The sequence below is a fragment of the Hypanus sabinus genome, chromosome 6, assembly GCF_030144855.1.
Source record: "Hypanus sabinus isolate sHypSab1 chromosome 6, sHypSab1.hap1, whole genome shotgun sequence".
Taxonomy (NCBI): Eukaryota; Metazoa; Chordata; class Chondrichthyes; order Myliobatiformes; family Dasyatidae; genus Hypanus; species Hypanus sabinus.
Window position 1 is genome coordinate 52,911,181 of NC_082711.1, and position 26,965 is coordinate 52,938,145.

Consider the following 26,965-nt stretch of genomic DNA (forward strand, 5'->3'; position numbering starts at 1 on the left):
AATTGTACAAGGCATTGGTAAGGCCAAATTTGGAGTGTTGTGTACAGTCCTGGTCACCGAATTATAGGAAAGATGTCAACAAAATAGAGAGAGTACAGAGGAGATTTACTAGAATGTTACCTGGGTTTCAGCACCCAAGTTACGGAGAATGGTTGAACAAGTTAGGTCTTTATTCTTCGGAGTGTAGAAAGTTGAGGGGGGACTTGATAGAAGTATTTAAAATTATGAGGGGGATAGATAGAATTGACATGGAAGGCTTTTTCCATTGAGAGTAGGGGAGATTCAAACAAGACATGAGTTGAGAGTTAAGGGGCAAAAGTTTAGGGGTAACACGAGGGGGAACTTCTTTACTCAGAGAGTGATAGCTGTCTGGAATGAGCTTCCAGTAGAAGTGGTAGAGGCAGGTTCGATATTGTCATTTAAAGTAAAATTGGATAGGTATATGGACAGGAAAGGAATGGAGGGTTATAGGCTGAGTGCAGGTTGGTGGGACTAGGTTAGAGTAAGCGTTCGGCACGGACTACAAGTGCCGAGATGGCCTGTTTCCATGCTGTAATTGTTATATGGTTATATAATGAACACAACAAGCTCCTTCACCCGTGGTGCTATGCCTCCCCGGGCACCCCACATCCCTGTAGACCGTATAGACTACATTAGCTGCACTATCTTCATCAACTTTGTCACCTGACTGTGAAATTCAGCAGAGGTAATCCACACTTAACAAATTCATACTGACTATCGCTGATCAATCCTTCTTTATCCAAGTGTAGGTTAATTGTTGTCTTCAGAACTGGTTTTCACTAATTTCCCTACCTTTAGATATTAGACTCTTCTGCTTCTTGGCCCTTAGCTCCCAGTGGACCTCACATCTCCATTGTCCAAAGTCGAAGGTATGTTTGGAGTTCTGTAATCCATTGTATCCACTGTACAGGAGATTGGCGTATAGAGTTTCACCAGAGCTCTGTTGGCCGGTCTTACCCGTTTCCACCTCTCTCAGTGAGGTTGGACTTTGAGAGGTCAATATTGGACTCAAAAGCCTGTAATTACTCCTTTCCTTCTTGAGACACATATTTGCTATCCTCCAACTACAGACAGTGAGGCTTTAAACATCTCAGTCAGAGTTCCAGCAACCTCCTCCTATAGTAGAATTAGGGGTCATCTATTAAGGATGAAATTTTAAAGAGGAACATGAAGAGGGTGGTGAGAGTGTGGAACGAGTTGCCTGCCGAAGTGGTGGATGCATATTCAATTTCACCATTTAAGAGATATTTGGAGAGGTACGTGGAGGAGAGGGGTATAGGCGTGCTTTGGTCCGGGTGCAGATTGATGCAACTAGGCAGAGTAAGAATACAACACAGACTAGATGGGCCAAAAAGCCTGTTTCTCTGTGGTACTACTCTATGACTCTGTAGTAGACTGGGATACATTTCATAAGGCCCTGGAAATTTTATACCTGAAATGTTGAGTGTCAGTTCCTGCCCTCCTTTTGACTCAATTTCTGTGATAGCTACAAAATCTTTTTGCCAAATGCTCATCACAGATCTCACTTCAAAGATTTGCTGATGGACTTCAGAAAGGGTGGCTGCACACATGTTCCAGTCTACAAACAACAGTGTTGAGGTTGAGTGGGTTGAAAGCTTCAGATTCCTGGGAGTAAATATCAACTATAGCCTGCCATGTCATGGCCAAGAAAATTCATGAATGCTTCTACTTTAGCATTAACTAAATTTTTAACAGTGCAACATAGAACGCATGTTATCTAGATGCCTAATTGTTTGAAAGAGGTGACATAAGATTGGAAGTTATAGAATCCTTGTGGGTAGAGTTAGAAAACTGCAAGGGTAAAAAGACTTTGATGGGAGTTATATACAGGTGTCAGAGCAGTAGTCAGGATGTGACTGTAAGACAAAGGAACAAAGTTAGACCATTTGGCCCATCAACTCTGCTCTGTTGTTCCACCATGGCTTATTTATTACCCCTCTCAATCCCATTCTTTTCCTTCTCCCCAAAACCTTTGACACCTTGACTAATTAAGAACCCATCAACCTCTGCTTTGAATATATTCAGTAAGTTGGGCTCAACAGCTATCTGTAGCAATGAATTCCACAGATTCACCACCTTCTGGCTAAAGAAATTCCTTCTCATCTCTATTTTAAATGGACATTCCTCTAATGTGAACCTGTGCCCCCGTTTTAAGACTCTACCACTACAGGAGCATCCTCTCTATATCCACCCTGTCTTGGTCTTTTCATGTTCAATCAGTTTCGGTGAAGATCCCCCTCATTTTTCTAATCTCCAGTGAGTACAGACCCAGAGCTATCAAACACTTCTCTTTTCTTTTTCTTTCTAAATCTTTTTATTAATATTAGTAATATGGACAGAATACAGATGATATATTGTTAAAGAAATTACCAACATACACATTCCATTACATATGAAAAAAAAACATACATAATAGTTACAATATAAATGAGTTTACCAAGACATAAGCCATAAGATATATGTATGGACATAGTAAATCTAAATATTTCATAATGTATAATATAAAAAAAACAGAAAAAAGAAAGAAAAAAAAAACAAAAAAAATTTATATAATGCAGAACTAACTAATCTAATCTAATAACTATAACTAATAAGTAATATAAAAGAAAAAAAAACAAAAAAAAAGAGAAGGAAAAAAAAAAGCGGACTGTTTATAATATCTCACAAAAATAAGTATTCATCAATGCCGTCACTTCCGGTCCTCTCAAAATACATAAGCTAAAAGCTGGGAAATCAAATGAACTTGGCACAGGATCATATTACATCATATGAAAATGTTGAATAAATGGTCTCCATAACTTTTCAAATTTAATAGAAGTCTCAAAAGTACCACTTCTAATTTTTTCTAAACAAACACTTCTCATATGTTAACTGTAAGACCCTAAGACATAGGAGCAGAATTAGGCAATTTGGCCCATCGTCTGCTATGCCATTTTATCTGAATTTCATATTTTGATGCTATGTCCTCTGGTCCTAGACTACTTCACCAAAGGAAGCATCCTCTTCGCATCCACTCTAATTAGGCTTCTCAACATTTGATAGGTTTCAGTGACATATCTCCAGATCCTCCTCTGAACTTTTCCAATGACAGCACAGACTTCTTTAAATAAGGGACTCAAACTGTTCACATTCTTGAAGTGAGGCATCAGCAGTTCCTCATACAGCCTCAGCATTACATTATTTCTTTTATATTCTAGTCCTTTTGAAAGGAATGCAAACACTGCATTCACTTTCCTCACCACCGACTCAACCTGCAAATTAACACTTACAGAATTCCGCATGAATCCCTCTGCACCTTGGAGTTTTGGATTTTCTCATCATTCAGAAAATAGCCTATGCTTTTATCCTCCTGCCAAAGTGCGTTACACTTTCTGACATTGTATTTCTTTCAAAGATGTCTATTTCTGACATCTTTACTCATTCTTCTAATCTGTTTAATTCTATCTGTAGCCTTTCTACTTCCTTAATACTACCTGCCCCTCCACCCATGTTTGTATTATCTGTAAACTTGGCAACAAAGCCATTAATTTCATCACCCAAGTTGTTGACATAGAATGTAAAACAAAGTGGTTCAGTTTGTCTGCCATTTTCTTGTCCCCCATTAATATCTCTCCAGTATCATTTTTCAGCAGTCCAATGTCTGCTCTCATCTCTTTTTTATTTATATGAAGAAAACTTTTGGTATTATTTTTGATACTTTTGGGTTCTTACCTTTATATTTCCTCTTTTCCCCTTTTATGGTTTTTTTGTCGCCTTCTGTTGGTTTATAAAAAGTTCCCAGTCTAAATTCCTACTAATTTTTGCTCTATTATATGCCCTCTCTTTTGCTTTTATGTTGGCTTTGACTTACCTTGTCAGCCACAGTTGTGTCCTCCTCCCTTTAGAATACTTCCTCTTCTGTAGGATTTATCTATCTTGTGCCTTCCAAATTTACCCCAGAAACTCCAGTAGTTGCTGTTCTGCCATCACCCCTGCTAGTTCCCCTTCCAATCAACTTTGGCAGCTCCACTCTCATGCCTCTGTAATTCCCTTTACTCCACTGTAATACTGATACATCTGACTTTAGCTTCTCCCTCTCAAACTACAGGATGAATCCTATCATATTATGATCATTGATGCCCTGATCATAGTTGGCTCATTACACAACACCCAATCAGAATTGCTGATCCCCTAGTGAGTTCAACCACAAGCTATTCCGAAAAGTCGTCATGTAGCCATTCTACAAGATCCCCCCTTGGGTTCAGCACCAGACTGATTTTACCTATCTGTCTGCATATTGAAATCTCCCATGACTATTGTAACATTGCCTTTTTGCCCTTTCTATCTCCTGCTGTAGTTTGTAGACCTGTTACTGTCTACTATTTGGAGGCCTGTAAATAACTCTCATCAGCTTTTTATTACGCTTGCAGTTTCTTAACTCTACCCACAAGGATTTTGCATCTTCTGATCTTATGTCACCTCCTTCTAAAGATTTCATTTTTTTTACCAGCAGAGCCACTCCTCCTCCTCTGCCTACCTGCCTGTCCTTTTGATAGATTGTGTATCCTTGGATATTAATCTTCCAATGACAATCATCTTTCAACCATGACTCCGTGATACCCATAATGTTATACCTGCCAGTCTCTAACTCTGCTACAAATTCACCTATGTTATTTCGTATACTGTGTGCATTCAAATAGTATACCTCCAGTCTTGTGTTTATCACTCTTTTCAACTTTGAGCTTCTTTTTACATCGCAACCCATTCCACTGACAGCAACTTTGCCCAGTCATCTGCCTATCCTTCCTGACAGTCTCATTATACTCTACCTCTGTTTGTATGTAACCCCCTGGGTCACCTCAGGCTCGCTCAGCTCGTTCTTGTCTAGGGGGAGCAGCCTTCGGCCCCACCAAACTGGGTAATCAGCTGGTGTGGATGCAGTGTGATGACCCCACCTCGCTCAAAAGCAGACAGTACACCATAAGCGATTAAATGAGTACAATTTATAAAGGTTACTATAACTAAGTGATTAATAACAATACAGTATATATGAAGAAAAAAATAAAGAAAAGGCGCCAAACTTATCAAAGTCCAAACCACTTCGTGCACAACCGTTGGAGCTCAATTACTGAAGTCTTCTGGCCACCATTCGATCCCCTCCGAACTCCTCGACTCGCAGCGTAGGACCCTCCGAGTGGTCAACCAAGCACATCTAGCTTCATCTCCTCTCCTCGGAGTACCTCCTGGCCTCGGACCCCCGCTTGGGGTCCGTTCCTCACCCAGTTTACAGCATCGCGTCCTCTCTCTCTCACCCCCTTGCACCAATCTCCCCAAAAGCCCGTCAACAATAGCTTACAGACTCAGAAGAAAGAACAACATTAATCCCAATTGGTTTACAAAGGAATACAATTCTCGTTATCAGTAAATTTTAACCCAAACAAGCTTCCAGCACTCTCTCGCAACAAAGAAGCATTCCTGCTTTTAACAAACAAAGAAGCCATTTTGATTACATACACAGTAACAAAGAAAAAAAAAGAAACCCCCTTTACACTCTCCTCCAACCAAATAAAAGTCATGTCCTTATGACTATTAAATAACTCGCCACCTTTCCTGTCAACACACCATAACCCAAGCACAAACAGTGACATCTCCTCCCCACACAGTAAATCTCACGCCCTGTTCCTCAGGCACTACTTAGGCCAACTATCTGGGAGTTCCCTAACCCTTCTGAGACCTCCATACCCCCTCACCTAAACCCTTCAGGCTCGGACACAACTGGGGATACCTTGGGCCCACTACCAACTTCTCTCTCAACCTCTCACTCATGCCCCCCACTGCACACAGCTAACCCACTACACCTGACTCAGTGGAAGAAAGGCCAAAGTCTCTTCCTCAATCGAGGGAAAGTCAGCAAAAGGCAGCATGTACCACACACCCAGCACACTATCCATTGAATCTGTATTCTTCCTCATTTCTGCGATCGGTAGCTGCTGTTTGATCTTCTTCAAACGGAAACACGTGGCCTGCACTGCTCCTGCAGTCTCTTCAGCCTCCTGTTCAGTATTCACTGCACTTCTCTCTAGCTTTTTCTTCCTCATGACTTCTTCCATATCAACTTTCTCCAGTCTCTCCGTCTTCATTTCAAACTTGATTCCGTAGAGACAGTCACTCATGAGCTGCGACCTTCGCCAGCCCTGGCACGTGTCCCGAAAACACTTTAACTCTGTAGTTCTCAGCCGCTCCTGCAACGACCTCACTTCATATTCTCTTGAGGCAAATCCAAATGCCAAGAGATCATCCACATTCACCAAAACTCCAAATGCCTCCACATCCCCTATGGTCTTCCACCTGCCCCGCAGGAAGGTTGCAAGGGCTCCAGATATGCCCTGTGGCATCTTTTCGGACCCGAAGACTCCTAGGGAATTTATAACGGCTGTCTTCTCCTTGTCGGCCCCACTCATCGGGATCTGACAACATCCACTCCTCAGATCCAGCACCTTAAACCACTTCACACCACTCAGACAGGCCATCGCCCCTTCGGCCCTCAGGGCCATATTCTGGTCACTGACAGTGCGCCTCTTCAGTGCAATATAATCCACACACACGCTGCCTCCGTCTTCCACGGTTTCAGGGGCCAGTCGCCGCAACCTCTCTCTCTTCGAGGTGTCTTCAGCGGTCAATTCCCCACCCTCGTGGTATTTCGCAGCGTCCACTGAGAGGGTCTCACCCTCAGATACTTCCCCCAGGCCGTACCACCACCGGCTCTTGTTTGAATTCAGTATCGGCCCAATGCTGCTACACACGTCCGCACAAGCAGCTCGAAACTCTGGGTGCATCGACAATACCTCCAAACAGTGCTCACCCGCCTCCTCCGGGCAGGCCCCCAAGCGCACCAGCAGGATATTAGTTCTCTCTAGAACAGAAACGCTGCCCGTCTCAACAGTGTCCAGACACATCAGCATTAACGATTCATGAACCTCAGTCACCTCCACTTTTGCCTCTAAGAACTCCATTTTCACTGACCAACAACCATCGTCTGGATAATCACCGGCACTGGTACCCCAAATCTCCAGTGCCCTCAATGTCATCAAGGGTAAATGCTTCCAATAATGGTTATAAAACAAACTGTACAGCAACTTAACTGGCGCCCCGGTGCCGAGGATGGCTTTAACTTGACTTCCATCCATCCGTAACAACACCTGTGCGCTTGGTCCCTCTAAGCCTTCAGGAATAGGGTCTGTTCCTTTCGGGAGTTCCTTGGTACATTGCTGGGAACGTGCCCCCCCAGAGACCCCAAGCCGTTTCCCCACTGGGCTTCCTCTAAGTTTCCCGACACCTCTCGGATCAACGGAACAACTGATCCCCTTGGCACCACAAGTAATTTATTTGTCCCCCTAGCCAAAAGGGATACCCTAAAAACTTTCTACCAATTTCCTGCCACGGATATGATAAGCCCCCCAGCTGCGGCATTTGACTTCCAGTCGAACCATACGCATTTTCCCACACTTTCCCAGAACTGGCAGCTGTCACTTTGAGGTAATTGCGCCCGACAGTTCTAACAACATCACCAGCCCGCCTACTCAAACTTTCAACCAGTCCCTGTCGCTTTCCCTCAGCCAAGCACTGCCACTCACCCAACAACTGAGGGGTCCGCTCCGCCCACGCCTCCGCCCCTTTAGGGCTGGACATTATTCCAACAATCGAGCGGAGCTCACCACTGCTGAAACATCCCAACCTGTCATTCCTCACTCTCCAAACAGTATGGACAGCCCATCGTCCCACCACCATTTCGTCAGCACTAGTTGGAACTCGAACAACAACCTCCGGGCTACCAACAGCAGCCACCCCACCCAACACACACGCAGTGATAACCAGTAATTGCACACCCACAAAGGCACACCAGCTCTTCGCCACAGATATAATTTAAAAAGGGTGATCACACAGCTTCCACAGAAATCAATCCCGGACGAGCACCTCACAATGTAACCCCCGGGTCACCTCAGACTCGCTCAGCTCGTTCTCGTCTAGGGGGAGCAGCCTTCGACCCCGCCAAGCTGGGTAATCAGCTGGTGTGGACGCTGTGTGATGTCCCCGCCTCGCCCAAAAACAGACAGTACACCATATGCGATTAAATGAGTACAATTTATAAAGGTTACTATAACTAAGTGATTAATAATGATACAGTATATATGAAGAAAAAAATAAAGAAAAGGCACCAAACTTATCAAAGTCCAAACCACTTCGTGCACAACCGCTGGAGCTCAATTACTAGAGTCTTCTGGCCATCATTCGATCCCCTCCGAACTCCTCGACTCGCAGCTTGGGACCCTCTGAGTGGTCAACCAAGCACATCTAGCTTCGTCTCCTCTCCTCGGAGTACCTCCTGGCCTTGGACACCCGTTTGGGGTCCATTCCTTGCCCAGCTTACAGCATCGCGGCCTCTCTCTCTCACCCCCTCGCGCCGATCTCCCCAAAAGCCCGTCAACAATAGCTTACAGACTCAGAAGAAAGAACAACATTAATCCCAATTGGTTTACAAAGGAATACAATTCTCGTTATCAGTAAATTTTAACCCAAACAAGCTTCCAGCACTCTCTCGCAACAAAGAAGCATTCCTGCTTTTAACAAAACAAAGAAGCCATTTTGATTACATACACAGTAACAAAGAAAAAAGAAGAAACCCCCTTTACATGTAAATGAACATCCCTATTTCAATCCCATCACTCTAGTTCCCATTCCCAAGCCAAATTAGATTAAACCTTCCCACAACGATATTGGTTTTCCTCGGGTCTGGGTGTAGTCTACCCCTTTTGTACAGGTCATACCTTCCACAGAAGAGTTCCCAATGATCCATAAATCTACAACCTTCCCTCCTGCACCACTTTCTCGGCCATGCGTTTATCTGCCAAATCATCCTATGCTTGCCTTCATTGGCACGTGGCACAGGTAGCATCCAGAGATTGTTACACTGGAGGTCCTGCTTTTCAGCTTTCCACATAACTCTCTAAATTCTCTCTTTAGGACCTCCTCTCTTTTCCTTCATATGTCTTTGGTATCAATATGTAGAAAGACATCTGGTTGCTCATTCTCCCCCCCTTTTAATGTCATGGATGTGATCTGAGACATCCCTGACCCTGGCTGGCTCTTGGGAGCCAACATACTCCCAATCTCTATCGTATCCATAGACTCTCCTATCTATTTCTCAAACAATTGAACCTCCTATCGACACTGCGTTTCTCCTCTGTCCTCTTTCATTCTAAGCCACAGTGCCAGAGACCCAGTCGCTGTAGATCCCCCCGGTACATTCACCACCCCCCCAACAGTATCCAAAAGGGTATACTTGTTATTAAGGAGAACTGCCCCAGGGGTACTCTGTACCAGTTGCTTATATCCCTTCTCTTTCCTGACAGTCACCCATACACATGCTTCCTGCAACCTAGTGATGACTACCTTCATGTAGCTCCTATCTATCACCCCCTCAGTTTCCGTTTTGAGCTGAAGGTCATTGAGTTTCAGCCTCAGTTCTTTAACATGTTCTCTGAGGAGCTGCAGCTCGGTGCACCTGGTGCAGATGTGGTTATCTGGGAGGCTGGAGATCTCCCAAAATTCCCTCATCTCACACAAAGAGCACAGCACAGCCCCTGGAGCCAATCTTACTGCTTTAACTGTACACTTACAGATAAAGGATGAGCAAAAGAAAGCTTACCAGATACGGATGTCACCCACACCTGTTATCGACCAAGCCTGAAGAGCCAAATCCACTCTAACACTGCTCCATTCCAACGATGCCCCTGCCTTGTTTTTATTTGATTTTTCTTTTCCAGAATCATTCTTGTGCACTCCCTCTGGACCCTCTCCAATGCAAATACATCTTTATTTAAGGCAGAAATGGATAGTTTCCTGATCGGTCAGGGCATCAAAGGATATGGTGAGAAGGCAAGTGTATAGGGTCAAGTGGGATCCGGGATCAGCCATGATGGAGTGGGAGAACAGACTCGATGGGCTGAATGGGCTAATCTGCCCCTATGTCTTATGGTCTTATCTTTTATTAGCTAAGGTGCTAAATAAGACTTGATAGACCGACTGGCCTAATTCTGCTCTTATGTCTTACGGTCTAATGCTATGTTCAAGAAACCGTAGAGTGCTGTGGACACAGTTCAGCACTTTTTGGAAACCCCTCTATGGAATCAGACTATATTTCTCTATTGCCTCAGTAAAACAACCCTCTTAATCACAGACCTTATCCACCCCAGACATTCCCGCTTCTCCTCTCTCCTATTGGGCAGAAAATGCTAAAGCCTGATATCATGTACTACCAGGCTCAATGATGGCTTCTTTCCCACTCTTATCAGACTTGAGTGGACCACTTGTGTGATAAAATGGACACTTGGCCTTACAATCTACCTTTTTATGATCTTACTCTTCATTGTTTTCTTGCATTGTACATTTTTGGTAGCTTTTACACTCTGTTCTGCATCGTTATTGTTATTTGTTCAAACTCAATCCACTGTTTAATGACTTGATCTGTCAGAACAGTTTGCAAGACAGGCTTTTCACTGTATCTTGGTACACATGACTATAGTAAACATATACCAAGCCAACCTGTCTTATTTGTCAGACTCCTGTGTAAAATAGATGCAATCCAGCTTCACATTCCTCCATGAGACATGGACATAGTTTCCTTTGGTATTTGTTTAGTCCTCATCCTTTTATTTTTGTTTCTTCTCCAGGTTTTCAAGGACTCTTTGAGCTCATCACATGGAAGACAGAGTCAGAATTTTTCAGGCTGGAAGTACATAGCTAATAGTGTGTCCCAAGGACCTTCAATCCTTTACTCTTCAATATTAATGACCTGGAGGAGATGACAAAGAGTGAGTTATTCAAGTTCACTGATTACTTGAAAGTAAATGATAGTGTATGCTCCAATGAGGATATTCAAACTCCCTAGAAGAATATAAATTAGATGAGTGAACTGAATAAAAACTTGGCAACTGCTCGGCATGGGATTGTTTAATATGGAGGCCACGTAATTTTATAGGACAAATCAAAAGGTAAACTATTGCTTAGAGAAAATAAGTGGAGCTCAGCGGGTTCTATTGTAGGTATTCTTGTGGATGATTCAAACAATTTGCACACTGGTGTTACAAGTAGTGAAGAAGGAAATGCTACATCGGCCTTATTGTGTGGAGATTGGGGCTTAAACGTAACGAGTTCAAGAGGCACGAGGTTATGTTGCAGCACTGTGCGACTCTGGTTAGACCACACTTGGAATATTGTGCTCATTGCTGGATCCTGCATTAGGAAGGATGTGGAAGCTTCAGAGAAGGTACAGAGAAGATTTACCAGGTGAGCATCTTTTATGAGGATAGGTTGAGTGCGCAAGGGCTTGAAGGAGGATTAGAGGTGACTTGATGGAGGTGTGTAAGATAATAAGATACTTAGATAGAATGACCAGCCAGTGATCTTCTTCCCAGAGCAGAACAGCTAACAGGAGGCTGCAAAATTTAAGGTGATTGGAGGGAAATACAGGGGACGTCAGAGCTAAGTTATTTTACACAGAGTGGTAGGTGGGTGGAACACACTGCCGGGGTGATGGTAAAGGCAGATAGATTAAGGACATTTAGGAGACTGGATGAAAGAAGAATGGATGTCTATGTGGGAGGGAAGAGTGAGCTTAAAATAGGTTTTCAGCAGCACAACATCATGGGCCAAGGGGCCTGTACTGTGCTGTAATATTCTATGTTCTAGCAGCAAAATAGATATTTACTATGAAGTAAACTTTGAAGGATTTCCTGAGAAGGTGCGCTTTGAAAAGAAGAATTGCCTCATTTCTGACCATTAACAGATAATGTCAGTGGGTGAAAGTGTTTCCATGTTTCCATCTCCGAGATGCTGAGCTTAATTAATTCCTTCCTTCTGCTACCCGTCTTCCAGTGGTCAGTTGTACTCCCTCTAGATCACTGACAGTAATGGATTGTATCTGTGAATTGTATTGCATTTTTAATGGAATTTCCATCCAAGAGGGAAGATTGATTGGGTCTTTGTGCATTTCATTTAACTCAAGTCTTCCATGAGCTCAAACCAACAGTGAATAAAACAATTGTCTTAGACTTGTGGAAGATAATTTTCCTACTAGCTGAAATATATAAACACACACAAAGGGATTAACTTATACACGGTGAAGTCCAGTAATGGATATAGTTTTGTGAACTAAGGAATTGAGTGGATCTAGCAGATTGCTTAAGAGCCAGTCTTATTCTTACATCTTCTAACTGTAAGTCTAAATATGAACATTGGTGTCATCTCATATTCCACCTGGGTAGAATAGATTGACCTACAACCCAATGTGATACGAATTTCCAGCTTCAGTTAACTCAAACTCCCTGTGATAGGCAGGTGAGAAGAGTGGGGAACAGGAGAAGAAGGGGGGGGGAATTTTTTTTAACCAGGAGGAGAAATCAATATTCATGCCATCAGGTTGGAGGCTACCCCAATGGAATATATGGCATTGCTCCTCTCCGCCTTGAGGGTGGCCTCTTCATGGCACAAGAGGAGGCCGTGGCCTGACATGTCAGAATGAGAATGGGAATTGGAATTGAAATGTTCGGCCACCAGGAAGCTCTGCCTTTGGTGGATGGAGAGATGATTGACAAAGTGGTCCCCTAATTAAGCAGTGAAGTTCCACCAAGGTGGAGGAGGCTGCTTTGGGAGCACTGGACACAACAGACAACCCCAGCAGGTGAATTATTTCCTCACCTGAAAGGACTGTCTAGAGCCCTGAATGGAGGTGAGGGAGGAGGTGAATGGGCAGGCATAGCACTTTGGCCACTTGCTGGGAGGAAAATTAATAGGGAGGGATGAACAGACGAGGGAATTACGGAGGAGTAATCTCTGCGGAAAGTGGGGGGGGGGGGCGGCGGAGGAGGTAATGATATGTTTGGTAGTACAATCCCTTTGGATTGGAGACAGAGACCTCTCCACTTATTTGGCTGTACCAATCATCTTAGATCCAGTATTTATAGCCTCTTGTGTCTCCAATTATAACCTTGTAGCCTCTGTCTCTACTTGCCCCACCTTTGTCCATCTGCACCTTCTCTCTCCTTATCTGTCTCTCCCTCTTACCAAACAGCCATTGCCACATATCCCGATGCCTTTCCCTCCTACATCAGTTCCTTCTGCCCATCAACCTTCTTCTCACCTGGTTCCACCTATCACACGCCAGCCACTGCCTCAACCTCCCCTCTCATATTTTTGTACTGGCTGTCCTACCTCACCACAATCAGTCTGAATGCAGGGTCCCAACCCAAAAATTCCCTTGCTCCAATTTATAGTCATTAAATAGTTTTTAGAAAGTAACCTGTTCAAAATATATACAAGTTTTTCTGTTTTATAACAACTTGTTGCCATTTTTAAGTCATTTTTCCCTCAAGACAATATTTTTTTCTCTTAACTACAACTGTCCTATTTGCCTCAACACTTCTGACTGTAGCAATTTCACTGACTGGATAATTTCAATACTGGATTTATTAGTCATTCTTTTACATGCACCTGCTGGTCTTGTTTCAAATCACAAATTAAACATTTGTCCACTCTCTTTGTAGCAAATGTTTTTTTTTAACCTGAATGAACACCATCCAAGCCGCTAAATCACAATATGAGTTGGAGACCAGAATTATTCCATGTACTGTAATCAAACTACTCTGATGTTTCAATTTTACTGATCCTGAAATGAACTTACTGTACAGCAATATTTTGTTTTGTAATTTATCCAGCTGAATATTTTAAAGTTTCTTTTGGTATCGTCCACATTTTTACTTTGCATTAACTAAACCCCTCTTCAAACATTAGGCTGTTCTGTTCATCAGTTTTGAATACCTGCAATTCCTAAGTTCAATCATTAATGTAAGTACTAAATAGCAACACTAGTAATCCCAATGGAACATCACTTCCTGCATGTTCCATTGCTGAGGCCAAAGCTTTAACCTTTGTGTTGATTGTCACTGAAGGACTGAAAATGAGTTCCTTCCATTGGCATTTTGACGCTGGATCACTTTTGAACAGAATGGCAACACTTCAGCAGTTTTCTCCCCTCAAATTTTTATCATTACCACTAGGTGGCAGGAAAGGACCATTGATTGCACATTTCACAGCCCTTGAGTTTGTTTATATTAAATTTAATTAAAGTTGCTTTAACCAGAATCCTTTTTCAAAAGGTACTAATTTGCAAGTTTGGGAAGTTCAATACTATTAATAATGTATTTTGGAATTGTTAAAAGAGGTAAAATACATTTGTTTCAAGAACAATTTGGTGTAATTAGTTTTGGGTATTGCCAATATATTTTATCACAAAGTTGATGTTGACATTTGCACAGCCTTCAATGCATCTGTACTGAGAAGTGAACACTTTAGATCTGGCACAATGATCATTGTCATCTGGGCAGCAGTGATTATGCCTTCATACGTGCTTCTGAGACTTACACTAGCTACAACAGACACCTCACCTTTCTTCATGACACCACCTTTCTTCATGACTGACTCAACTTGCAACTAACCTTTTGGGAGTCCTTTACAAGGACTCCCAAGCCCCTTTGTGTCTCAGATCCCAACACTGACCCCTAAAGAACACCACTAGTCACTGGCAGCCTACAGAAAATGCTTCCTTTATCTTCACTCTTTGCCTCCTGCAACCAGCCAATCCTCTATCCATTCTATTATCTTTCCTGCAATACCATGGGCTCTTATCTTGTTAAGCAGCCTCCATGTGTAGCATCTTGTCAATAGCCTTTTGATTTCACTGTGATATTACCTGCATTGAAGGACTTTAGTTATGAGGAGAGACTGGATAGGCTGAACCTGAGTGGTGACTGATAGCCAGATATAAGATGAAAAGAGACATAGATAGTCAAGATCTTTTTCCTGTGGTTATAATCTCATAAATAAGAGAACGTACAAGAGTACAAGGAAGGTGTTTTTAAGGAGAATTGGGAGTAAGTGTGAGTGTTTCATATAGGGAACTTGTTGCCAGATGAGGTGATATAATCAATATATTTAAAAGGTATTTAGATAGAAAAATTAATATCTAAAGCCAGAAGGATATAGTCCTAATATGGGCAAATGGAATTACAATAGGTAGGCAACTATATTGACGTACGCGTGCATGTAGCATTACTTCCACCGCGACGGAGTGATTTGAGAGGTTGGTGATGAAACCTAGCAACTCCTGCCCGAGAAGCTACTCGGATCTGCTCCATCAGTTCACAGCTGACGCCACTTCATTGGCTCTTCACTCAACACTGGAACATCTGGATAATCTTTATTGACAACAGCTCAGCACTCAATACTATCATATCCTCAAAGCTGATCTATAAGCTTCAAGACCTTGTTTAATTAGGTCCTTGATTTCCTCACTTGCAGACCCCAGTCAGTTGGATTGGCAACAACATCTCCCCCATGATTTCCATCGGTACAGGGGCATCACAAGGCTTTGTGCTTAGCCCCCTGCTCTACTAAGTGATGCCACAACAACAACCTCTTACTCAATGTCAGCAAGACCAAGGAGTTGATTATTGACCTCAGGACGAGGAAAGCAGAGGTCCAAGAGCCAGTCCTCATTGGGGGATCAGAGGAGAAGAGGGTCAGCAACTTTAAATTCCTCGGTGTTAAAATTTCAGAAGACTTAATCCTGAGAAGTGCAATTATGAAGGAAGCTTGGTGGCACCTCTACTTCTTTAGAAGTTTGTGGAGATTTGGCATGACATTTAAAACTTTGACGAACTTCTATAGATGTGTGGTGGAGAGAATACTGACGTATATCACAGCCTGAAACTCAAATGCACTTGAATAGAAAATGCTCCAAAAAGTAGTAGATATAGCCCAGTCCATCATGCGTAAAGCTCTCCCCAAAATTCAGCACATCTACATGGAGCTCTGTCGCAGGAACTCGGTATCTATCATCAGGGATCCCCACCACCTAGGCCATGCTCTCTTCTTAGTGCTGCCATCAGGAAGAAGGTACAGGAGCCTCAGGACTCACACCACAAGGTTCAGGAACAATTATTACCCCTCAACCATAAGGACCTTGAACCACAGGGGATAACTTCACTTGCCCCATCACTGAACCGGTCCCACCGACCCATAGACTCACTTTCAAGTATTCTGCATCTCATGTTCTCCATATCTATTGCTATGATTGTTATTTCCTTTTTTGACTTTATTTTTGTATTTTCAGTTTGTTGTCCTTTGTAGTCTGGCTATCCATTCTGTTGGTATGGTCTTTCATTGATTCTATTTTGGTTTATTGAGTATGCCCACAAGAAAATGAATCTCAGTGTTGTACATGGTGACATATATGAACTTTGCTAATAAATTTACTTTGAAGTTTGAATATGATTGGCTGAAAGCTCTGTGGTGTTTCTGTTAGAGTATTATGTGAGAATGTACGAAATGAGAAGAAGGTTTCTGGTGATTTTCAAGGCCATGTTGTTGGTTTTTAGCTCTGATTGCCACTGAACAAGCAGAGTGGACAAAGGAGAAGCAGTGGATGCCACCTATTTGGATTTTCAGAAGGTATTTGATAAGGTGCGATATATAAGGCTGCTTAACAAGATAAAATCCCATGGCATTGCAGGAAAGTTACTGGCATGGATGAAAGAATAACTGACAAGCTGGGGGCCGTGAGTGGGAATAAAGGGGGCCTTTTTTAATTGGCTGCCAGTGACTAGTGGTGTTCCTCGGGGTCAGTATTTGGACCGTTACTTTTCACATTGTTTGTCAGTGATTCAGATAGTGGAATTGATGGCTTTGTGGCAAAGTTTGTGAATGATATGAAGAGAGGTGGACGGGTAGGTAGTGCTGAGGAAGCAAAGTGATTGCAGAAGGACTTAGACAAATTGGAAGTAAGGGCAAAATGGTGGCAGATGAAATACAGTGTTGGGAAATGTATGATAATGTATTTTGGTAAAAGGAACAAAAGGGCAGACTATTATCTAAATGGGGAGAAAATTCAAACATCAGAGATGCAGAGGGACCTAAAAGTCCTCATGCTAGACTCCCAGAAGGTTAATTTACAGGTTGAGTCTGTGGTAAAGAAGGCAAATGTAATATTGCCATTCATTTGAAGGGGAATAGAAATGAAAAACATGGTGATAATGTTGAGGCTTTATAAGACACTAGTCAGGCCACAAGGAGCGTTGTCAAAAGTTTTGGTCCCTATATCTCAGAAAGGATGTGTTGTCATTGGAAAGAGTCCAAGAAGGTTCACAAGAATGATTCCAGGAATGAAAGGGTTAACATACGAGGAGCATTGGGCAGCTTTGGGCCTGTAGTTTTGGGCAAGAATTTAGAAGAATGTGGGGGAGATCTCACTGAAACCTATCGAATGTTGAAAGGACTTGATAAGGTGGATGTAGAGAATATGTTTCCTATGCTGGGGGTGTCCAGAACTAGAGGGTATAGCCTCAAAATTGAGAGGTGACCTTTTTAATTAGAGGTAAGGAGGAATTTTTTTTAGCCAGAGAAAGTGAATCTGTGGAATGCTCTGTCACAGAGAGCTGTGGAGGCCAACACCGTGGGTATATTTAAAACAAAAAGAGATAGTTTCCTGATCGGTCAAGAGCATCAAAGGATATGACGAGAAGGTAGGTGTGTGGGATCTGGGATCAGTCATGATGGAATGGCAAAGCAGACTCAATGGGTTGCATGGCCTAATTCTTCTCCTATGTCTTATGGTCTCTTCATCCTCAAAGTAAGGTAAAGAAAATCATTCCCTGCTTGTTGAAGGGAATTAACCAATAAATCCTGAGTTAGGCCACAGGTGCAGCTGGTTGGTCACCACATCAGAGAGAAGATGTGTTGATAACAAGGTCTGTAATATTTACCATGGTCTGTAAGTTTACCTGGGAAGTTTATTCATGACAACAAATTAATTGGATGGGGTTGTTTACTTAGGAGCAGAGGAGGCTGAATGGGGTCTTCACTGAGGTTTATATGATTCTAAGAGATCTATAGAATGTGGGTAGGAAAGACTTACTTGCTTAGGCAGAGAGGTCGGTGATGAGAGGTAATTAAGTTAATTAGGATGAGGAATGGAGGGGGTGGGTAGTAGGAGTCTGACACTCACTGCCTGAGAGGATGTTGGTGGGAGAAAACAGTACTTTTGCAAAGTTGTTTAGGACAGAGAACTGGGGTGAGGTTAGGCTGTGCAGCTTCTTCTGGTCATCGTGGATGTGACAGGCTTAGTGGCCTCTGTGCCATGGGTTTCTATGATTCTGTGACCTTAAAACAAATGTAATCCACTTGATGCTTGCCCCAATGTCACCTCCATTACCACAGGCTCATTATGCCTTATCATTAAGCTCTTTCCCATCTCTGCCACAGTTATATTTGGAGTAGCTATTTAGGTAAAGGGTTAAACAGCAAATTATTAACTATTGTGCTTTCTGTTCATTTTGTTGCTCGCTGTGTGTGAATAGGTGACTCCTGACCTGTGGCCTTGCTTGATCTGGGACTTTTTCAATTATAATGGCAATCAAGCTTCAAACTATAGAGCAGATTTTGCCTTCCCTTTCATTTCACTCATGTTATTATTCATCAGAGACTGACCTGAACTGCCCATGGTAAAGCCTTGGCTTCCCTAGAGTGCAGCTAACCCCAACACAAAGTGCACATTGTTTACACATGGAGGAACGGAACAGCACGGCACAGATGGTGCTCATTTTGGCCATTCTGGTCCCTGCTGACTCTTTCAAAGTTCATACCATTCTCTGGATTTCCCCCATAACAGGCTGTTTTTTTTTCCTTGAGGCATTTATTCACATCTCCTTTAAAAGCTGTCATTGAGTCTAAAATACTACACCACCAAGCAAGGCAGCTGCTTGTTTTGGCAATCTTAACTAATTTTTTTTGATTATTGATGCTTCAGCAACTGGAGCCAATTTCTCTGCCTTCACCTTCCATGATATTGAACTGTGCTATGAATATCCTGCCGAGGCATCTCTCCTTTAGGAAGACACCTAGTCAGTTCACATGACATTAATCACGCTTCTCTAAATCTGCTCTCAGGAATATTTTGTATGGAGTTCATTTTGATGCCAGTTAATTATCTGGCCCTGAATTTGTGTTGTAGTTAATGTTACTTCCTGACCTTTTTAGCTCTGTGCCTCTGTTTAGAAACTCCACAACAATTCCATATGCATTGTTAACTTTTTAGATATTTTGTCCTGCCACATTCAAAAAGAAAAACAAACACAGACTTCAGATTACATTTTTGTACCATTTATCATGCTTGCCTCTCTCCACTCTTTAAATGAAAATCTATCCCTTCATACATTTCTACATTGAAGGCTATCTGCCCCAGACTTACCCTTTCTAGCAGCTGCTCTGTGCCCTCTTCAAGTTTTTTATTACCAACTGTACTTTCATGCTTTTTATCAGCTAGAGCAAATTACTTTGAATGAAAGGTACCTTGGTCATGTTCAGTAGAATGAGTGACCCACTCCTCTTCCACAACCATCTGATGATGTCATTGGCTGGTTTGGATTTTCTCAAAGAACCGCGTAACTAGGAACAAAATTACAGCTTGGTGAAGAATATTATGTCTTCACATTTTTGTCCATCTTCTATTGCTTCTAACATTATTTACCCATTTAATCCACATGGACCTGCTTTAACAGAGAACGTTTACAAAGATATTACTGAGAATGGAGGACTGGGTTATGAGGAAAGGTTGAATCAGTTAGGACTTTATTCCTTGGAACATATGAGACTGAGGGAAGATTTAAAAGAGGTATACAAAATTATGTGGGGTATACAGTAGATAGGGTAAATGCAAACAGGCCTTTTTCCATTGAGGTTGGCTAGGACCACAACAAGAGGTCATGGGTTCAAGGTGAAAGGCGAAAAGTTTAAGGGGAACGTGAGGGGAAACTTCTTCACTCAGAGGGTCCTGAGAGTGTGGAACGAGCTGCCTGTGCAAGTGGTGAATGCAATTAAGAGAAATTTGGAGATGTACATCGATGGTAGAGGTATGGAGGGCTATGGTCCAGGTGCAGGCCATTGGGCGTAGGTAGTTTAAATAGATCAACATGGACTAGATGGGCCAAAGGGCCTGTGTCTGTGCTGTACTATTTTATGACTCTATGACTCTAATTGTGTTGTTCCTTTCAAAGATTAATGTGTCTATATTGAAGCACGTGAGCTGAATTTCTCAAGACCAAGCTATTTATTTATTTCAGAAATAGCAATAGGCCTAGTGTTGAAATCTGGGAATCCTTTTCTGGTTGGCTGCCAGTGACTAGAGATGTTCCATGGGGTTGGTGATGGGTCTGCTACTTTTGACATTATATGTTAATAATTTGAAGATGGAATTCATGGTCTTCTGTCTAGGTTTGCAGCAGGTGATGTTGAGGAAACGGGATGTCTGCAGAAGGACAAGGACAGAGAAGGAGAATGGGCGAAGTTGTGGCAGATGGAATACAAGATGGTCACACACATTGGTAGAAGGAATAAAGGTGTAGGTAAGGAAAATACCTTTTTAAATGGGGAGCACTTTCAAAAATTGGAGGTGCAAAGGGACTTGGCTCCTAATGCAGGTTTTCTTAAAGGTTGAGTCGGTGGTGAGCAAGGCAAATGCAATGTTAGTTTTCATTTTGAGAGAACTAAAATATAAAGGCAAAAGTAAAGGCTGAGCCTTTATAAGGCACTGGTCAGAGCACATTTGGAGTATTATAAACTGTTTTGGGCTCCATTTGGAAGAAAGGATGTTTCGGCATTAGAGAGGTTTACGAGAATGACCCTGGGAATGATAGGGTTAGCAAATGAGGAGAAGTTGATGGCTCTTGGCCTGTACTCATTGCAGTTTAGAAGAATGAGGGGGTGATCTAGTTGAAAATCAGAAGATTGAAACATCTACATACAATGGACATTTTGAGGATAATTCCAATAGTGGGAGAATCCGGGGGCAGAGGACACAGCCTCAGAACAGAAGGAGATGAGGAGGAATTTATTTAGCCAAATGGTGGTGAATCTGTAGAATTCATTGCCACAAGTGGCTGTACAGTATATTTGAAGCTGAGGTTGATTGGTTCCTGATTAGTAAAGGTATCAAAGGTTCTGGTGAGAAGGTTGGCAAATGGGTTTGAGAGGGAAAATAAATCAGTTATTATCAGATGCAGAGCAGACATGATTGACTGAATAGCATAATTCTGTTCCTATGTCTTATGGTTTTAATCTTCAATGTATAGTTCCAGTCTAGAAAAACTTTTCTATCCTATTGCCAACTTGAAATGTATTTTGCTGTTTTTCTTATATCTCATGGGTGATAATTCTGCTAAGAATCTGAACAAATGGCACTTCATCAAAATGAGAATCTGAGAATCTATGTACACATGGCTTCTTCTGTCTTCTCTCCTACCTCATGAAAACATTAAGTCAGTCAAACACTGAGCCCCTAATAACATGGATGGCTTCCCTATCACCAGGATTTTGCCTGAGCTGGAGCATTAAAATTATGAGGAGAGACTGGATAGGCTGGATTGACTTTCCTTGGAACCCAAGGGGAGGCGTGGAAAGTGATGAGTGACACATACAGGGCAGATAGCAAGGAACAGTTTTTCCTACCAACAGAGGAATCTAAGTAGAAGGTATTGGAGCAGAGGTTTAAAGGGGAGCTAAAGGATGTGATGAGTAGAATAGATTAGGACAAGGTATTGTGTGCACTTTGACAATTTGCACTGTGATTTCCCTGTTACTGTTAAACTGTACTTTGCATTCTGTTTTCCCTCTGACTACCTTGATGTACCTCAATATGGGTGAGATGCAAACTTAGTTTCTAACTGTATGTTCATGTGACAGCAATAATAAATCTCATACCAGTACTAACTTAAAAGAAAAGTATTTAGATTTTTGGCCAGGGTTCTCAAAATAATCCACACCTAAGGATGGACAAGATGTATTACTGCACTTGGAAATGGAGAAAATTTATTAGTGTGGATTGAAAATCAGTTAATGGATAGAAAGCAAAGAAAGGGAACCAATTGACCTTTCCTCCTGTTGGTGTGTTGTGATGAGTGGGGTATCTCAGGGACTGAGTGCTTGAGCCCCAGACATTCACGGTCTATGCCAATAATTTAGATGAGGGGAGCAATTGGTGCATTTTCTGGTTTGCAGCTGATACAAAACTAGGTGCGTATGTGAGTGAAAAAAGACCTTCTTACATGTCGGGTCTTGCAGACCCGAGTTATAAGGAAAGGTTGAATAGGTCAGGACTTTATTCTCTGAAGGATAGAAGACTGAGTTGAGATTTGATCAGAGTAGACAAAATTATGAGGGCTATGGATTGGGCAAATGCAAGCAGGCATTTTCCACTGAGGTTGGTTGAGGCTAGAACTAGACATCATGGGTTAAGGGTGAAAGGTGAAATGTTTAAGGGGAACGTGATGGGGAACTATTTCACTTAGAGGTTGAAGAGAGTGTGAAACGAGCTTCCAGCAGAAGTGGTGAACGAGGATTTGATTTCAATATTGAAGAGAAATTTGGATAGGTCCATGGATGGGAGGGGTATGGAAGACTATGGTCCATGTGGAGGTTGATTGCAGTAGGCAGACTAATAGTGTGGCTCAGAATAGATGGAATGAGCTGCCAGCGGAAGAGGTAGATTTGGGTTCGATTCCAATATTTAACAGAAGTTTGGACAAGTATTAGGTGGGCTGAAAGGCCTGTTTATGTGCTGTAGTTCTCTATGACTAAATCAATCAGATAAGTTCTTTGATTTGATCAACAGAATTGTTGAGGCAACTAATGATTTGGCATGTTTGGATTTCCAGGTGACCTTCAATGAGGAGATGCTAAAGGCTAATAGAACATAGAAAAGGCCCATTACTTCTGTGATGACCACATGTTAACTAATCCCATCTGCTACACATGGTCTATGTCTGTCCATTCCCTGCCATAATGCTTCTGTAATATTACAATCATATCTGCTTCCTCCACTTTCCTTGCCAGCACATTCCAGGTGTGTACTATTCTCTGTTGAAAACAATTTGCCTCATAAATATCCTTTCAGTTTCCCCCATCTTACTCTATAATTATTCCCTCTACTATTTGACATTTCCACACTGGGAAGATGGTACTGACTCGCTACCCTATCAATGCCTCACATAATTTTATGGAAATCATTCAGATTATCTATCAGCCTCTGATGCTCTATAGAAAACAATCTGTTGTTTCAACCTCTCTTTAAAGCTACAGCAACAGGCTTGAGGAGCCTCTTCTCCACCCTCTTCAAATCATAGCATATAGAACAGTGCACCAGAAGAACAGGCCCTTTGGCATTAATGTTGTGCCAAAACTACTAAATTAGTAATCCAATGGCTAACTAAACTAATTCTTTCTGCCTATACAATGTCCGCTTCGTTCACATGCATGTCCCTATTTAAACATCTCTTGAAAGTCCCTAATGTTTTTGCCTCTTCCACCACCTCGGGCAGCACATTCCAGGCACTGTTCCCCCACTCTCTGTGTAAATCTTGCCTCTGACATATCCTTTGAACTTACCCCCTTTCACCTTGAATCCATGCCCTCTGGGATCATGTATTTCAACCTTGGGAAAAAGCTACTGTCTGTCTACTCTATCGATGCCTCCCATTATCTTTTAAACCTCAATCAGATTTCCCCTCAGTCCCCGTCACTCCAGAGAAAACAAACCAAGTTTGTCCAACTTGTCCTCTCAACCAGGCAGCATCCTGGTAAACCTCTTCTGCACCCTCTCCAAAGCCTCAGGCATCCTTTCTATAATGGGACAATTAGAATGGTATGTAATACTCCAGATGTGGCCTAACTAAAGTTTTTTAAAGCTGCAACATAGCTTCCTGACTTTTGACCTCAATGCCTCAATTAATAAAGGCAAGCAAGCTGTGTGCCATATGTTCTATTTTCCATAAATCCATAGACCTGATATGCCTTAATCTTCTACATTAGTCTACTATGAGTGGCCTTGCTGAGAGCTTTACTGAAGTCCATGTATACAATATCTGCTGCCTTACCCTCATCAATCATCTTTGTCAAAAAAAAACATTCAAGCTTTTAAGTCATGACCTGCCCTGCACAAAGTTATGCTGACTATTACTAATATTTATGCTTTTCCAATTACAGGTAGGTCCTATCCCTAAGAACCTTTTCCAATAATTTCCCTACCACTGATGTAAAGGTCAGTGACCTATAATTTCCTCATTTGTCTCTCTTATTAAACAAAAAAACAGCACTGGCTATTCTCCAGTCTTCTGTGACCTCGGATGTGGCTAAAGAGGATAGAAGGATCTCTGTTAAGGCCCCTACAATCTCTTCTGTTTCCTCTCTCAGAATCCTTGGGTAAATCCTTCAGGTCTTGGGGACAAATAGATCTTAAGGTTTTCAAGAGCTCCGACACATTCTCTTGATGTCAGTACCCTAGAATAGCAGTGTATCCTGCTCCCTTTTCCTTAATCTCTATGTCATCCTTGGTGAATAGTGATGCAAAGTACTCATCTGACTCCAGGCGCAAATTCTGTCCATTGTGCTTGAGTGAACCTGTCCACTCCCTATTTATCTCTTGTATTTAATGTATGCAATTTCCTTAATCTTATTTGCCAGGTACATTTCATGGCCTCTTTTATCCTTAATCTTTTTTTAAAGTTTTCTTCTGCTGATGGAATAGATATTTTTCTAATAAGAGGATTACAGTGCATGAATAAAGGTTTATAACTGCAATTATTTAAGGCTCTGAGGCAATTGCAACTGGACTATTGCGTGTGAGTGTGATCTTGTTACTCATGGAATGATATGGGGGAATGAAGGTTCACTGGGTTGAATCCTTCGAAGGAAAGATTGGTTTGTGAAAAAAGAATTAAGCATAATGATCCATTATCTGATGTATTTAGAAGAATAAAAAATAATCTCACTGAAATATGCACATTTCTTACAGGGCTTCTTAAGGTAGACACAGGGATGAAGTTTCCTCTGGCTGTGGTGTTTAGACCCAGAAACAATAATCTCAGAGTTAGAGATTGGCCATGTAGGATTGAGATATGAAGATTTTGTTTTCAACCAGAAGATTATATTCAAGACAGAATTTAATTTATTTCTGGACATTAAACAAATATGGAGTTGGTGCTGAGAAATGACATTGAGATAAAAGATCAGCCATAGTTTTATCAAATGGTGGGGTAGGAACAAGGAGCTGAATGGCCTACTTCTGTTCCTGTTTCTTGTGTTTGTAAGCGTTTTGTTCTTTTGTTTCAACATAATGTGCGAGTCCTAAGTGCTACCATCTGGTACCCATCCAACACTATCAGTACCATGGTGTAGTCTGCACATCCCTGTCATCTTGACCTTTTATCATTCTTAGTACTTCTCAAGAGTATGCTCAATTGGATATTGCTTGGAGCAGGATTTGAATAAAATTATACCTTTAGGTATCTCACCCCATTGCTGAGCGATCTGTGTTGCATCAATATTCATTACAATATGCTGATCATTTTTTTTTAATGGCAGTTTCAAATTTACTGCTCCTCCATCACTAAATGCCACTTGGTAACCACTTACATATTTTCTCATACTTTAAGACACCACACTGAGTTTTCTCTTCAGGTTTGTTTCCACCTGTGAGACACACATATGAGAATTACAACAATAAACAAGAAAACAAGAAAGTAAGAGCAGGAAGAAGCTAGCCAGCTGCTGAAGCCTTCCCCACCACACAATATGATCATGGCTGATCTATGCTGGCCTTAACTCTTCCTGAGTAACAGACACCTATAATTCTTAATCTCTCAATGTTTTATGTATTTTTCTAACTATCAAGAGCAGGAGGATCACACAAAGTGTTGGAGAAACTCAATTATTCAGGCTGCATCTTTGGAGAGAAATAGATAGTCGATGTTCTGGGTCAATACCCTACATTAAATCTGCTGAGCACTTCCAGTGCTTTGTGCCTTGCCCCAGATTCCAGCAAATTTGGGGCAAGGAGTAGGCCATCTGGCCCTTCAAGCTGCTCTGCCATTCACCAAGATCATGTCTCATCGCCTACTGCAGCATCATTTTCCTGCACAATTACCACATTCCTTCATTTTCTAAATACTCAGATGACTATCAGTCTTTGTTCTGAATGAACTCAATGACTGAGCCTCCACAGCCTTCCAGAGCAGAAAATTCCAGTGATTCACCATCCACTGCATGGCTTTGGATAGCCTCGTGCTGTTCCAGCAACATCTTATCCACTGACTGAGCTTGTCTCCATCATCTTGAGTCTTTTTACATCCTCCCCCTTACTCACATTAACACCTAGTTTTGTATCATTGGAAACTTGGAAGTGTGACATTTGGACCTTTCATCCAAATTGTTAACGTAGACTGTGAATGGTTAGAGTCCGAGTGTCCATTCCCTGAGGAAATTCACTCATCAACACGCCAGCTGGAGAAAGGTCTATTATTTCCCATTCTTTGCTTTTTGTCCATTAACCAGTTTTCAATCCACACTAGTACACTTTCTCCAGTTTCATGTGCTGTAAAATTGTTGTACATCCTTAGATCTGGATTATTTTGAGAACCCTACCAAAAATCTAAGTACCTTTTTTAAATTAGTACTAGGATGAGTTTTATTACTGTCAAACACACAGAAATAAAATGAAAAGCTATGTTTACATCGAACCCAGAAAGATGATTCTCTGTTTTTCTTTCTCCTTTTTCAAATAATGGGCCACATTTACTCCCCACAGCCTGCAGGAACTCCTTCAGAATTTATAGAATTTTGTAATCAGAGCTTCCAGAATCTTTACTGTCTTTTCTGATTTTTTTGTTTTTATATACCAATAAAAGATCTGTTAGATCTGTTTTTTATGTCTCAATTTTTATCTTTCTTGGGATGCCTTTGCTAAGTTAAGACCATAAGACATAGGAGCAGAAATAGGCCAGTT